The 15,402-nt window shown below is 37.2% G+C and overlaps 1 protein-coding gene and 1 long non-coding RNA gene across 2 annotated transcripts in view; one reads left to right on the top strand and one right to left on the bottom strand.

The window, feature by feature from the left end:
* Positions 1–15,140, bottom strand: part of LOC125231585 (ataxin-1-like) — a 66,186-nt gene extending 51,046 nt beyond the window's left edge. The window contains exon 1 of the mRNA XM_048137043.1: positions 14,694–15,140. The gene's annotated coding sequence lies outside the window, so the exon portion shown is untranslated. The remainder of the gene's footprint in view (positions 1–14,693) is intronic.
* LOC125231586 lies at positions 1,401–4,714 on the top strand. The gene is made up of 4 exons (XR_007177633.1): positions 1,401–2,472; positions 2,921–3,050; positions 3,497–3,634; positions 4,085–4,714. It is a non-coding gene; the product is annotated as an uncharacterized LOC125231586 (long non-coding RNA).
* Positions 15,141–15,402: the final 262 nt, after the last annotated feature.

The following is a 15,402-nucleotide window of genomic DNA, read 5'->3' on the forward strand; positions in this document are numbered from 1 at the left end:
AAATAAAAGTGGCCAGTTTTCCCACATTTGAGCATTTTTCAATTTTTTTTTATTTCATTCGAATCAAGGCCGCTTGGAGATTCTATGACCAAAATTTGAGCTCTCTACGACAAACTTGAAAAATCGTCAAAAAAAAAAGTCGGCCATTTTGAAAAAAAAAATGGCGGCGTCAAAAACTGCCCAGGGTTCTCTATGACATTTGGTCGAACACTCCCCGGCTAACTCCAGCCGTTTGGCCAGGCCGTCCAACATTTTTTTACTCGGAACCGGTAGACCGACGGTCTGATCTATCCGGGGTCGCAGGACCAACCTCTATACGACAACACCAAACACTGCCACCTGCAAAAACTCCCTCTGCCCATTTTTTGAAAAATGTCAGTCGGGTTGTAGCTTTATATTATATAGAATAGAAAAAATAGAAATTCAGCTCTGTAGGTGACGCATTCATAGCACAGGCACTAGTTTTCATGTAAAACCAATTAAACTTGAACTCATTATTTTTATGACTACAGTGACAGCTTAAAAAAACTACTTGCTAGAAATCTGCCTATTCAGCTGCACGTATTAATTAAGGCACACCACGCCACAGTGTGGAAAAAAAAGGTTTTTATGCAACCTTTTTTTTGTATGCAACCTGTCAGTTCAATCTGAAAATTCTGTCAGTATGAGCTGACAGGTTGGATGCAAATCTTTTTTAAGATTATGAATTTCTCAGACTGCCTATGGCGTGCCTAAGACTAGGGAATGCAATAACCGACCAAATTTCATAACCGGTTACAATTTTTTATTATGTGAAGAATAACATTTGTACCCATAGGAACTTGAAAATATTATAGAGAATAGAGAATTTATTTGCATACCTCATTCATTCTGTATATACATGGACCCTGATACGGGTGTAGCAAAGTGTAAATGTGTCACTTATTAATATAAATATCTGGGTGACCGAGCTTCGCTCGGTTCTGTATCGTATCATTGACATGTGTCGCCATCTAGTTCAAACAGCCTTAACAACACAACTACTCCACACGAGATTGCGCGCGTTTCGCCACTAAAACTCAAATAGTGTATTTTTCTATTCATTTTAGCCTTGACCTGTGTCGCCATCTAGTGTTTGCAATAAATAGTACTTACATCGACCGAAAGAATTCTGTCTTAACAGTACAACTACTGCACATGAGATGGCGCGCGAAGAAAAACGCATGAAAACTCGAAAATTCGCGTTTTCCGGGACCTAAGGATAAGTTAGACCGATTTTTCACCCCCAAAAACCCCCACATAACAAATTTCTGCGAAATCGTTAGAGCGGTTTCCGAGATCGTCAGTATAAATAAATATACAAGAATTGCTCGTTTAAAAGTATAAGATTGTATTATATTCCATGTACGGGCAGAAAGTTTCAATTTCTAACTAAATGTAATGTACTCGTATAGCCTTCCCATCAGTTGCTCATACCAAGCGGCAAGCGCCCCAGTCTTATAAGATGTGCTTGAATTTGATATAATTATTATTGTTGCACAGCTCAGCACATAATATGTGCAGTGCAGTGCATTCCAACTTTCATTATCATTTAATATGTTATCTTTTATTCGAGATACCGTTAGTACAAACTCCGTGTTAAAAAAAAATTGAATAAAGAATAAATATGGAAAAATTATAAGTATCAAAACTATTTGTCAGTTATTTCTTAATTGCATTGCATGCATATTTTACGTAACGTACTTCTTTAAATATACTTACTAATAAATGAGACTAATTACTAGGAAATCAAATCAAAATAGACAATTTCGTATTAAATACATATTAAATACCACACAAATAAATGAAATAAATACCTCGTTCTCAAAGTATTGCTTTTATAAAATTTTGTAAGGATTGTAGCGAAAACGAAAAAGTAGCGGTAAAACATTTAAGTTGGTAACCCTGACGCCCCTTGTGACGCCACGACAAGCGAGCTGCGAGTGCGCCACCAGTCCGCCATCTTTCTTACCTTTTTGATTGTTGACTTGTAAATTTTGTAATTAGTTTTTGCCGACGTCCACCGTGCCGTTTTTTAAGTAATTTTTGGTATTTTAAAAATTGTGTTACTTTAGTGGACACGTGGAGACATGGACGCTGACTGTTGGAAGAATTCGTCAATTCAGACTGGCGCAAAGAGCTATCAGGGCGCGATGCCAGGAATTTCATTGCGAGACAGAATTCGAAATGAGGATATTCGCCAACGCAATAAAGTTACCGACATTGCAAAAAGGATTAACTCAAGTGGGAATGGACCGGCTATATTTTTCGCAGAGATGACGATCAATGGGGTCGCCTAGTATTGCTGTGGAGACCTAGCCTGGGTGGCCGAGGTGGCGGGAAACCACGAGCAGATGGTCGGATGACATCAAAAAACGGCAGGGCCCACCTGGCACAGAACCGTCACATATAGAACGGAGTGGAAACCCACGGAATGCAGACCAGGATCATATAGTAAGTATTTTGTTTCTTAAGTTTTGTATGGATTCTTTGAATGAAATGAGTTCTATCGAGTTAACTGCACTTTGCGTTAGGCGTCCATGTGTTTTATTCTTAGCGCCAGGCAGGCAAGCATGGGATGGCCTAATGTTTTATCATTTATCGCACGACCATGCTTGCCTGCCAGTTCTGGTTATTTATTGATTTAGGTCGAGTTTGTTTGTTTGGTTTAGTTTTTAGTTATTTAAGAAATAAAATGCCCTAGGTATGCTGATCTAGGCGCAACCGTAGGAGTGAAGAATCTAACGTTATCCTGTTAATTAGATTATATGAGATAGATTAGATATAGAATAAATTTTATGGTATGAGGAGAAAACCATTCAAATCTAATTGAAACTAACTACTTCTACTTGTGTAAATATATTAATGATGCTGATTTATTCAACTAATTTTATGTTTTCAGCTTTAGGTATGAGTTTGTTACTTTTGCTCATAATAACATGGAGTATGTCACAGCTGCTCCACGGGCTGCATTGAAGGGCAACAGGAGCGAAAATGGAAAGGAGCTCCCCCTTTCAATTAGAGAATCTTAGGTAATATACTATTGTTCTTTATTTGCATACCATATAATTTTTACAATATGTACATATTTGGACCCTGAAAAGGGTATAGCAAAAATCTCTTACTAGTTTGTGTTATTAACTAGATTTATAGTATAAAAATTGAGGTTCCACTCTCAACTGTTTCCTCCTCTAAAACTTAATCAATCAGGATGAAATTTGAGGATTTGAATGATAATGAAATAATCTGTGTCGTACCGTTTGGTTTTTTTTGGCTAATTGTTGACCCATTTTGACTATCCTACGACAGTCCGACACATATATAAACGATAATAAATATAATAATCTGTGTTGAAAAAACCAGGGAGGAAATAGTCGAGAGCTTTTGTATGGAGAATTGACCCCTGCTGTAGTAAATCGCCCGTTTCTGCTGAAGTAATTATGGATTGAATAACACTGACTCTCTTTTCACTTTTTAGGATATGCTAAGGCAAACAGAAGGAGGCAAGGAACAGGACTGCATCAATTGCTGTTTGGAACCAATCTTGTGGGATGACTTCTGGACAGGGAAAAAACAATTTCATCATCTACCCTAATACTGACGAATGTTCTAAAACGTAAGTACTTATGAACCTTTCATAAAGGGCAATGTCCATCTTTTATTACAAGCTTTTATTCAACTTGCCTTGTTAGTGTGTTAGTTTGGGTCAAAACGTAGAAGCTAAATTTGACCCACTTCCCGGTTTCCGATTGAGCTGAAATTTTGCATGCATATGTAAATCATGTGACAATGCAATATTATGGTATCATGGAGCTGATCTGATGATGGAGCAGAAAGGTGGTTATAGGAACTTTGTTATGAAACGTCGTATCCCCATTGAGTAAAAGGGGTTTTTAGAAACATCTCGGAGAGCAGTAGACAACTGTTGAAAGAAAGGTACAGTCGGCAATAAAAAAGCTTGTGCCAAAAAAGACGTTTTTGCAAAAGACTTATTCATATGCGTTTAGTCCAAATTGATTTAAAATAATATATCTAAAGGTTTCCTAACATTTTATAAATTTTACAGGTGCTGTAAGGCAGACATTTCCAAATGTAACGGAGGAAAGTTTCGAGACATGTAATGGTTTCAACACGCTGCTGAGACCCAACTCAAGAGACGTCAGTTTGTACTGTTTTGTCCATTTTCTATTGGGCATGCTTGTATGGAGAGGTATATATATTGGAGTACAGACATGGTGTTTGGTATGAGTATTATATACATCCTCTTGAGTCAAAGAGGACCGGTAGCCACTTTGAACTCCGTGTCCGAAAGGGTCAAAGTATGGAGCTCCCGGTACTCAGAAAAAAATTCTGGCCTATTAGTTTTGAACTTTCGAGTCAAGTTTGGTGTCATTTTTATGTAAACTGTTCGCTTCATTTTTAAATTGAAGAAGATTAAAAATCACAGTAATATTATTAAGGCAAAAGTTTGTGAGCATACTGTGTTTGTTACTTCCTCACGCCACGCCCAAGTGCCTTAACAAATATTATTTATAAAATTAAGTATGGAGGAAGTAAGATATACCCTAAGTTAACACGTCGCTTCTTCTTGATCGTGGGTAACACTCGGGGCGCAGTATAATGATTATTAAAAATCTTTATGCTGTCCCCTATGCTGCGATGGCGATCGTTGCAGTACTTTCAATATTTTTTTACATCAAATATTAGAATCATCAAAGATCACTAATAAAATAGGCTTTTTAAAAATATTTTTTAAAAATCATGATTAGTATAAAAATATGGAAATATGAGGATTTGTTTGCATTTCGTGGCTACTAAAAATTCATTATATTAAATATTGTGCTATATTTTGCTATGGAACCCTAAAAAAGTAGTTACATAAAACTGACACTAAAATTGACTCAAAAGCTCAAACTAATCGGCCAGAATTTTTTCTGAGCAGCAGGAGCTCCATACTTTGACCCCCTCTCCCCCTTCGGACACGGAGTTCAAAGTGGCTACCGGTCTTGTTTGACTCGGGAGGACGTGTATAATACCCATACCAAACGCCAATGCCCTACTCAAAAATTCACCTTTTCCCAATAGAGAACGGACTGTGTTAGACAGACGACAGTGCATGTTGTTACACGGTAAATTTTACTAGAAGACCAAATTTATAAGTTCCTTAGTTATTCTATTTTTAACTAAATAAGTTCTTGTACTATAAGCAATCGGAATAGGCAGAGTAGATATATTTATTTTTAAACGAAATGACTTCCTTGCGATAGTATTTTTTCAGTACAGATGGTGTTTTTTTTTACGCACTAGTGCGAGAAGTGGTTCATTATACGCCAGGTCTAAACTTCGGAGGCTCATCTGTACTGAAAAACGTCGTACGATACACGTGCGAAAAGGAAATTCGTAACTCGTGTCGATTTAAAACACTCCCTTCGGTCGTGTTTTAATTTATCGCTACTCGTTTCGAACTTCCTTTTTTACGCACTTGTATCGTAATGTACTATTTTGCCATATTGGAATCTTTCGCTTGCTCGAGTATCAATATTGGCACGTGCAGTTAAACAAGAACTTTGCCCCCTTGTAAAACAATTAACTATTTTTTCAGTACAGATGGTGGTTTTTTTACGCACTAGTGCGAGAAGTGGTTCATTATATGCCAGGTCGAAATTTCGGACTCCGAAGTCTCGTTCGGAGGCTCATCTGTACTGAAAAACGTCGTAAGATACTATTTTAACAGCCTATATTGTGTCCCACAGCTGAGCAAAGGCCTCCCCTAGCACACTCAACGAAGCCTACCTCATCGGAATTAATTCGTGTATAAGCGAATTTTGGTATAATTGTAGGGAATGGTGTCTTAATCCACATTCTCAAAGTACTCGGGGGTTTGGGTGGAGATAACGGGTAGAGGGGGAGTGGAAAAAGTCCCTTTTTTTAGTTTTTCGTGAATACTTCTTAAACTGTGCCACGTAGCAAAAAATGTTTCAAGACACAAGTAATCTTCAGAAAATTCTCTACAAAGAAAAATATGTTCACTTTTTATCTGGGATCATGAAATATGGATAGGAAAAGATGGACAGGGAAGATTTTTTTTTATAATGCAAGTGTGATGAAAAACATTGTGCGTTACTCGGGAAGTATGAATATTACTAACTCGACTCTTTAAATCGCTCCAGCAAGCCAACTTACTCTCGTTAGTACAATGTACTATTATTGTCCGTCTTTTCCCCTCCATACTACCATTACCACCCCGACCCAAGAGTACTTTGAGTACGTGAATTAAGACACCATTCTCTACAACTATGCCAAAATTCGCTTATACACGAATTATTTCCCCCGACAGGCAGTTAAAAGTTGGGCGTGCTACCCTGTTTTCCGCCACTCGTCACGGTTTTTAAATTTCTTTAATTAACTATTTATCTGTTAAAAAGTTAGTGGACATTAGTTTAACGTTTTTTTTTAATATTTTATTTTCGAGTTAGGTCAGTTTGCAGTGTATTTTGACCTATTTAGAACTATATTAATTACGGTAGGTTCCCGGGACGTTAGTTACGCAAAAAAAAAATGTCGTAAGGAAATCTACTTTTTATATGTTCTACCAAGTGTAGGTAAATGTACTCTGCCTATTCCGATCACTGACTATAAAGCTTATTAAAACTCCATCGAGACTAGACTTCAATTTAAAGTGTACCCAGGTATTGGCTGTTGTATTTATTTATATCTGAATGTTTTTCATGTTATGTAATGTAAATGTTTATCATGTATTTCAGTCTGAAAGTTTAAACATATTATTATGTATATTTCATGTGCTGTGGCTAGTGACGTGTATAAGAGCCCTTGTGGCCTACTTGCTGAATAAATGTTTGTATTTTGTATTTATGATTTAAAAAACATGTTTTCATGAAAACTTATGTGCGTATTAGTTAAGAGGAAACAGGAATAGTAATTTCTTCATACAAATATTCTCGACTGTATCTTTCATTGGTTTTTTTTAAGTTAGAGCTTGGTTTTTAGTGCATTCCACGAGAATATCCTTTACGAAATACGTATATAAGGCAGCTATTCCAATCAAGTCAGTGAAGCTCGAGAAAATACTCTTAAGTCATGAAAGATGGTCAGGCACAAAATCGCTTTCTTAGCGTTGTCAGAAGTATTAGAATAATTGTATTTTGTACAGGACATTCTCGTGGAATGCCCCTTTTACCAATACTTCATATTGTGTCCGACTGTTTTGCTTCTTTTGATTTTATTTTGACACAGCTGCAAAGATAGGCGTGGTACCTATTCAAATCTGACATCGACTGTCCAAAAAACTAAACAGTCCGACACAGACAATCATTATCATCCAGATTTAAACATTTGATTACGATTGGTTAGGTTTTGGAGAACGAAACAGTGGAGAACAAAACCTTGATTTTTTCGATTTTTTAGGCACTAAATAATAGTAGTAGTATTCACGCACACTGTTTTAAAATGTGTTTGTGTGTATTATAATAGATATGTCATTGTCAATTCAAATATGTAACACCATTAGTATAAATAAGTATTATCATTGTACATTAGTATGGTGCTGGTTTGGTCTGAAGGGTTAAAAGAAAAAAAATGAAATAAATTATGTTGGCTGTATATCCATGTTTTTGTTTTATAAACATCAATGATTTTTGTGTGTGGTATTTTTAAAGTTTGACTTTATTTGTTTCTAGTTATTAAGCTGCACACGAAGAGCAGCGAGCCTGGGCGAGCCCGCCCGCCCGCCCAGGCTCGCTGCGGTCCGCACGCAGCTCGCAGAGCACCTTGCGTGCATTTGTATTTGCGACGTCCTATCAACCACAAAAATTAATTTCCCTGCAATATCCCTATGAAATGTTGTGCGAACGATTCACGAGTTACTTTCTCATGACGTGCAATTAGCAAGTTCTAGCAATATTATTTTTTGACTAAACTAGTAAGTTGCCAGTGATTTATTGACACAACATACCAAATGGTTATATACCAGAAACATTATGAGCGCTACTTTTAGGTACATTACAAGTGTAACTTGCAAGGAACTTCACTAGAGTTGTTAAAGCAATGTTACATTTGTAACTTATTAAAAGGTGCCAGTGAAAAATTTATATAACATACAATTTCAAACTTTTTGGTTTATTACAAATGTAACCTTGCCGTAATGAATAGCGTGTAAGTTACGCACAAGTTGCATATGTGCTATTGTTGCAATGTACAAAAATGAACTTCTTAAAAGTTTTCGTCATAACTTTCTAGTAAGTTTATATTTCAATGTATCAGCAACATTGCTATTCAAAGTTATAGAAAGTTGTAAAATTCCGATCTGGGAAACTTACAGGGTTTATCTACAGCGCGGCCGAAAGCGTTTAACATCAATATAGCTCAAACATTGCTCTAACGTTACAAGCTTGCAATTGTAAGTTTCAAGCTCCCAGGTGTAGCATTGAGCAATGTTACCGCAAGTTCTGCTTGCTTAACGGGTCGAGTTATGCGATATTTTAAACAAAAGTTTGCTAATACGTTAATGTTAAAAACATACAAAGATGTCAATGATATAATTTTCCATAGATCCTAAATTCAATAATTGTAGTTCTTCTACTTATTGTTTTATTGTTCATTATCAGATCCTTTAACATATTATTTTGTTTATGGAATTTTCCTAAGCGATGTCTCATAAAATTAGAAATTTCTCCTCGATGCATACTTATCTAATTATTTACTCGCCTTGGATAACCTAACGTAACATTGTTTACATTACACACGTGAAGATTTATTAGTTATTATTTTTGTAAGCTGCTTTAAATAGAGTAGCCGTTGGGCGTTTACAAACCGCGATGTATGCTGTTTCCATACGTTTATTGTTGGCTTGGCTCCCACAAGATACGTATCCTGTACGGACGCCCTTTTTGTTTGAACCGGGCTTGTAGTGTAGCTTTTAGAATCCGCCCAAGATAAGTCTGCAAAGATTTTAATAGCCCCGCCTCTACAAGGGTTAAGTAAATGTCAGAATTTCGTCAAAGTTTGACGTTAAAAATAACATCTGCACTGGCGAGGCTGTGAAAATCGTTGCAAAATTATCGCAGATTACCTATATTTATCTATGTAATAACCATAACATACGGACGGAGTGGCGAAAGTGCGTTGGTTTGCGGCACTTGCTGACAAAAGGGAAAGAAGACACCATAGCGAAACGTCGCAATCGGTTGCAAGCTTCCCTTGTCAGCTATGTGGCAGAATATGTCGCTCTCGCAAAGGTCTCTTTAGTCATCAAAAGCGATGTCTCTCGGACATTGCACCATAAATTGTCTGAAATAGACGCTAAGGCCAGTATGTATGTAATCATAACATGGATGAGGTTCTTTATGAAATTGTTTTACAACATTTGTTATTTTCTATTAAATTAAACCTGCACTACCTGCAGTACAATTCTAATAGCCAATGCGTAAAAATCTCAACTTGTTTATAATACAATAAGAAAACGAAGGTAAAGTGCAACCGTCAGTCACAACTCAAACAAAGGGCAATGTTGAAAAACAACACCCTTTATACACTTCATTGTTTATAAAGTAACATTGTGTGTTGCTTGGTAAATAAATGTTAATACTACCTAGATCGCCAACAAAGGTATGAAGAAAGTCCTTTGTTCGGTGAAGATAAGCTTTAATGTCATAGTCTCATAGTCATATCTCATATCATCCACCTTTAACAAAAGAGGTCTAACTGCACTTAGGTTAAGATATTCTAAGAAAGAAAGCTGAGATACTAATTTGTAATCAATACCGGTAAATGAAACAAAAAACTGTCTAGGCTATAAAATTGTTGAAAGTTAAAATAAAAGAGAAAATAAATACACCTTATTTGCGAGACACGACGCTCTCTAAAGTAACATGAAGTATAAAATGATAAAAATATAGCAAAAGAGAAACGAAACAACTGAAGAGCTTTATGATATGAGGTAAATAAAGAGAAGGTAATGGAAACAACCGGTAAGAGGCCCTAGTATTCATAATCTGTATATTGTGGAAAAATTTCCATTCGAATCATTGAAATCATGCATAGCTATTATTCTATAACATTCTTTTTCCAAAATATTTCATTTATTTGTATATGTATTGATAACCCGCCATTCAAATCAAGTGGCGATAGGAATATTCTATTTTTATAGCCCTATGACTCTGTTCTCAAATAAGATCTTTAAAAATATTGAATGGCCATTAGTATTATACACTTTTGAGTAAATGAGGCCGTAACTCAAACCCTATTTTAATCACATCCATCGTTATGTAATCTACCTACAATTAACTTATCATATTCGTCAAACTCGTGTAACCGGGATTGCATCAACAAAGTTTTATTTTAATTGATTATTTCTTGTTTTACAACTTTACAACAGTCTATTCAGATGTTAAAATATGCAACATTTAGTTTAGCATTCCACTTTATTTTCATATTACGAACTTACCAAAATAGCTTTAAAGAATCTCTGGTCATAATGTTTTCCCAAAATCTTTCGATAATTGATCAATTGGATCATTTGAATCCAATGCCTTTATGAAAATGTTTCCATAATGTATTCCCAAAATATTTCGATAATTGTCGTACAATTTAGGTTACTGTATAGTGTAACCCAAACAGTTGAATCATAGTTTAGTTATGGTGTTAAATAAATCCACGGAGTTTGGTATAGCAGTCGTAGTTGAAGTGTTTTGAAAACTCTATGATCGTCTGCAAACGCAATGCGACACGCTCTCGATGTTGACACGCAGAAATAGGAAACCGTTGGAAGCGTGAGAATTCTAGTATTGTACACTGCTTGTGATTTTACTTATCTTCTGTCTTCATCTTCATAATTTTAGAGATTCCTGTTGTTGCTGTTTCAATTAGTACTTTCTTCTTATTACGTTCACGACTTAACGTCTACAATTTCATCGATTTTATCTAAACAACTTTTCTCTGTGTTTTCCTTTCTTGTATTTCTTTATTATTTCCGTTTCAAAAGTTACATAAATATCAATTATTTAGTGACTTTTGAAAGAGTCTTCAAACAAATCATTATCAATATTCACTGACTCAATAATGAATTACGAAATTCTCGTATTAACATATGAACCATAATACCTATTATCGTTTATCAACTACACAGCAAGTGCTGCCTACTATTTTTCCGCATCATAATAATTAATAAACAACAAACAATTGATTAGCCCTGCAAACAATTCATTCATGCGTCTTAATTGCCTTCACTATGTGCTTGAGCCTGCATTTAGAAGCAAAGTGTTCAGGTATGCGAGCGTTATCACAGCTGATAGCTATAGTAGGCGGTAGCGGCTCCTTGATAACCGCACGCCCACCAACGCAACCTCACACATGCTCACTGTACATCATTAACGCTATCCGTGTGTGACACCGACTATATCTCTTTGTTTTCTTTGCAACCGCCGCTGGTTATCTGACAACTGGACGTTTATTTAATTTAGCGTCGTTTACTTTGCAACGAGACCAGGAATGGAACAGGCCACGAACTTATCACTCCAATAAAATGTCGTTTGGACGCACACTTTTATTTTATCAGTACGAAGGTACTGAATAATTAGTTTTGTAGTAAGTTCTTATCTTTGGTCAATAATGCATGTCATGTACTCTAGTTTGTTTACTTCATTAGGAATCTCTATTTACTTTAGGGGAAGTACCTACTTGGCTCCCAATTTAGCCTATTACATAATAATTTCGTACAATGTCCCACAGTTTGTGAAACAGAAATTTTTGTTCAAACGAATTATTATTTTCAATCTTTTACCACACAGGTATTTCATTCACGGCTTTTATAATTGGAGAGCTCGTGAAAATACAACATAAATCATCTGTGACAACCACCTGCGTATATCTACTTGTTTTTTGATGGATTTATTTGATTTATGACGTCGTCTTTTCTCTTGCTTGTTTGTTTTGAATCCCATCAGCTTTATGTTTGTAAGTATGTAACAGTGTAGTGTTTATACGTACGCTCTCCGCTTCATTAATCGTTGGACTTGCTATTAGCTATGTCAAAGGCCAGCACGGGCGCACACATAGCTGCACGAGGCATTTACTTGATTACTGACTCCAGAATCCAGATTATCAGCATCTGTATCTATATCATCAATATTTGCATATTGATAATTAATAAATTACGTAGTACATATTTCGACTTTATTTTACATTAATCTGATAAAAGTTGAATTCCAATTTGTATAAAGTCAAAAATATATCACTCTAGTTAACTCTTCAGTCTGATCAGGGCTAACTTTATCTCTTCTAAAAATAACTCGGCCCGAGGCTTACACGAGCGCAAATTTAATAACGACCCAGCTTGGAACTTTATAAAGCATATTATGTTAATTAGCAATAAAAATAAGCCTAGCTTGTCGTTACCAAGGAAGCCCCACGGCTTTTAGAAATGTTGTCTATTGTTTCTCGAAACCTTAACTGTTATTTATGAAGAAGTAATTCCATTGAGATTAAATTAGTTAGGATCCCAGAACCATTCAAATACTTAGTTATTATCATATTATTTTATGTGGGTGTCTAAAGCAGACTCTTAACTATAGGTACTTTGTATTATTTTCCGCAGTCATGTGTTAATCTTTAATATGTGCACTTGTGTTTAATTCATCAGAATACTGTCACAGAGGTATGTCACTAGCAGAATATTTGGCCGACGGTCACGGCCCATTTTAGATTTGGAATCATGCAACCACCATGCAACAATCACAAACTCACGGAACTGAATGAAGCACCTGTTTGTATCGAAACCTATTTGTCTTCAATTTATTTGGACCTTCTTCTTATGATTGTGTAGCTGTTTGTTATGAAATTAGCTCAGCATACAAAAGATTTGTGTTATGAAGTAGTTATGATTGTAAAGTGTCGTCACTCGTCCGTCGCGTCCGCGCCGGGTCGGAGTTTATCTGGCTAACTGGACTTGTAGTTGTCATTCTATCGCTTTTCGAGCTTTTGTCTCCATTGTTCCAATAATTATGTGACCCCGAAATAATGAAGAGCTACACTTGGTCAAAGACCACATTTATGCTGGTTTTTCGAGACTTACACTTGGAAAGCGAAAGTAACAGCAGAACTTCTCGTCGCCGGCCTCGAGTACTTTTCCTTCTTGTTCTATTTTAAAATAACTCTATTAATTACAATTAACGCTACTACGATGTTGACAACGTTCCGATCTCTCTATAGTATTGCAATCAATTAACGTTAATGTTTCTGATGATTACCTTTTTCACTTGCATCATGTTCCTTTAGAACACTATTAGTATTGATAACTTGTACTCGGTTTGGTTGGACTAACTTCGTTCCATTGCAGAACTTTTGCACAAAATGTCCCTTTTTGCTGACATTGCTAACCAAAAGGATATACACCCAACCTATTTTATTCGATCGGAAACCATACTTATTAGTCTAGCAGTATAATCTAGGTACAAAATTTAAAAAAAAACAGATTTTCATCGAATATAAATACAAAATGTACCAATGTTTACAGAATCTAGAGAAGAGACTAATATGATTTAACACAGTTTAACTGTATATTCTCGCAAGCCGATAAGGAAGGAAATTCGCGTTAGGTATTATGCATATTCAATTGTGGTAAAAGTACGTAACCATAAGCAATGTTTACAAATTTAAACAATATGGCAAAGCGTTGACTTTTGAGTCATTTACTTGTGGCAACAATAGATATCTTGATCCTTGGATCTTCATTGGTAAATTCAGCTTCATTGCTCATAGGATATCTCCTATGAGCAATTTGATATGCTATATCCAAAGAACAATGGTTTCCACCAAAATTCCGGAAACAACAGTCTCTAAATACCTATGACCAAATTCATGACATCCCACTTCAGAATCCGATTATTTAGGTACGTTAGTATTGGTACCTTTCTATTTCTACCTCCAAGAGATCCGATTTAACTTTAACATTTGAGTGGGCTGATGTTTACGATATCGCAAAATTTGCAAGTAGGAACTCGTCATTATCATGCACTCAAATATTGATGTTTTGATAAAAGATAACGGTAAGACGGTGGGATACATAAATACATTTACATAGATAGAGCGCATATACATACTTGAGATAACCTGATTCAGCTCACAATCTCTGGATTAAGTTCTGATGATATTTGGACAAGTTGAAGACATCTGCGAACCCTTTATTTGCTTTACGTAAGTCTGGAAAACGGAATACGTAATCAGCTAATCACGTTCTGCTAAGTGACGTTTGCATTGCAAGTTTGTAGAGAAGATGTTAAAGTAACGAAAACGATATTTAGAGTTGTATGTAGGTGTTTAAGATATTTCTAGTTCAAAAGAACATTGTCCAAAGAGCAGAACAAAAGTAGAAGAAGTTTTGGAAAAGCAGAAAACGGGTTGACGAGACAGGTAGCCGACATACACGGACATGGACGAAGCGCTCAGAAACAACCTAAATAAAGCAGGCTAGCCGCGGGGAGTAGCCGTCTCGACGGACGCAAACCCACACACGTGCCTCGCACATACCGATGCTCCCATACATTCACACTACACGCACACAGGCACTCCCCAGACGAAAATAAAATCCACTCGTATGCGCCATGCAAATAGGAAGGTGGCTCGTGCACGCGAGCCGGCAGAATGAACGAACAGATCCTTACGTTTCGTGGCACTGTCGCAAGACGGTCACGGGCGCAGCATCGCAGGCCACGGGTCACAGCAACGTTCACTAGTCGCCGGTCTCATCCGAGGCAGGCGCCGGTCACTCCAAACAGGTTTCGTTCCCGACGGAAAAATACACGGGTGACGTCTACTAACATTCGGCACTCGCGGCGACGCGGGTTTCACTGCGGTCACTGGGCAGGAAAATCAACGAGCGGAGATTAGCATGAATGATATCATACAGTCGAAATGTTTACGCAGAGCGTCCGTTGTCGGCGCAGGTCGCGACGCGACTGGCGTCGGCAGGCGGCACTACGGCGGAGCCCCGTGCGTAGTGAGTGGCCATGAGACGCGGGGACGAGGAAACCCGGCGCGAGTACGCCTGGCCGCGGCTAGGGCCGCGGGCCGGGCGCGGGCGGGGGCGCGGATTAATCACGTAGTAAGTGTTCCTCCCTCCGCCCGCACCCGCGGCGCCGCCAGAACCAGAACCTGCACGATACATAAATAAATACTAATGCAACACGGACGAGCGCTCGTGGTGCCAGACTGAAACCGGACACTTCTCGGGGCGAAATGAATTCCTATGTGAGCATTGCCACTGAATATTGGCTGCTCTGCTACGCCTCTGTCGTTTTAATCCTTTTAAGTCCGTTAAACACGCGATTGAAATTATACAACGATAGCTGGAGCTTCCTAAAAAGTGTTCAG

Source organism: Leguminivora glycinivorella, chromosome 12, assembly GCF_023078275.1.
Source record: "Leguminivora glycinivorella isolate SPB_JAAS2020 chromosome 12, LegGlyc_1.1, whole genome shotgun sequence".
In the NCBI taxonomy this organism is placed as follows: Eukaryota; Metazoa; Arthropoda; class Insecta; order Lepidoptera; family Tortricidae; genus Leguminivora; species Leguminivora glycinivorella.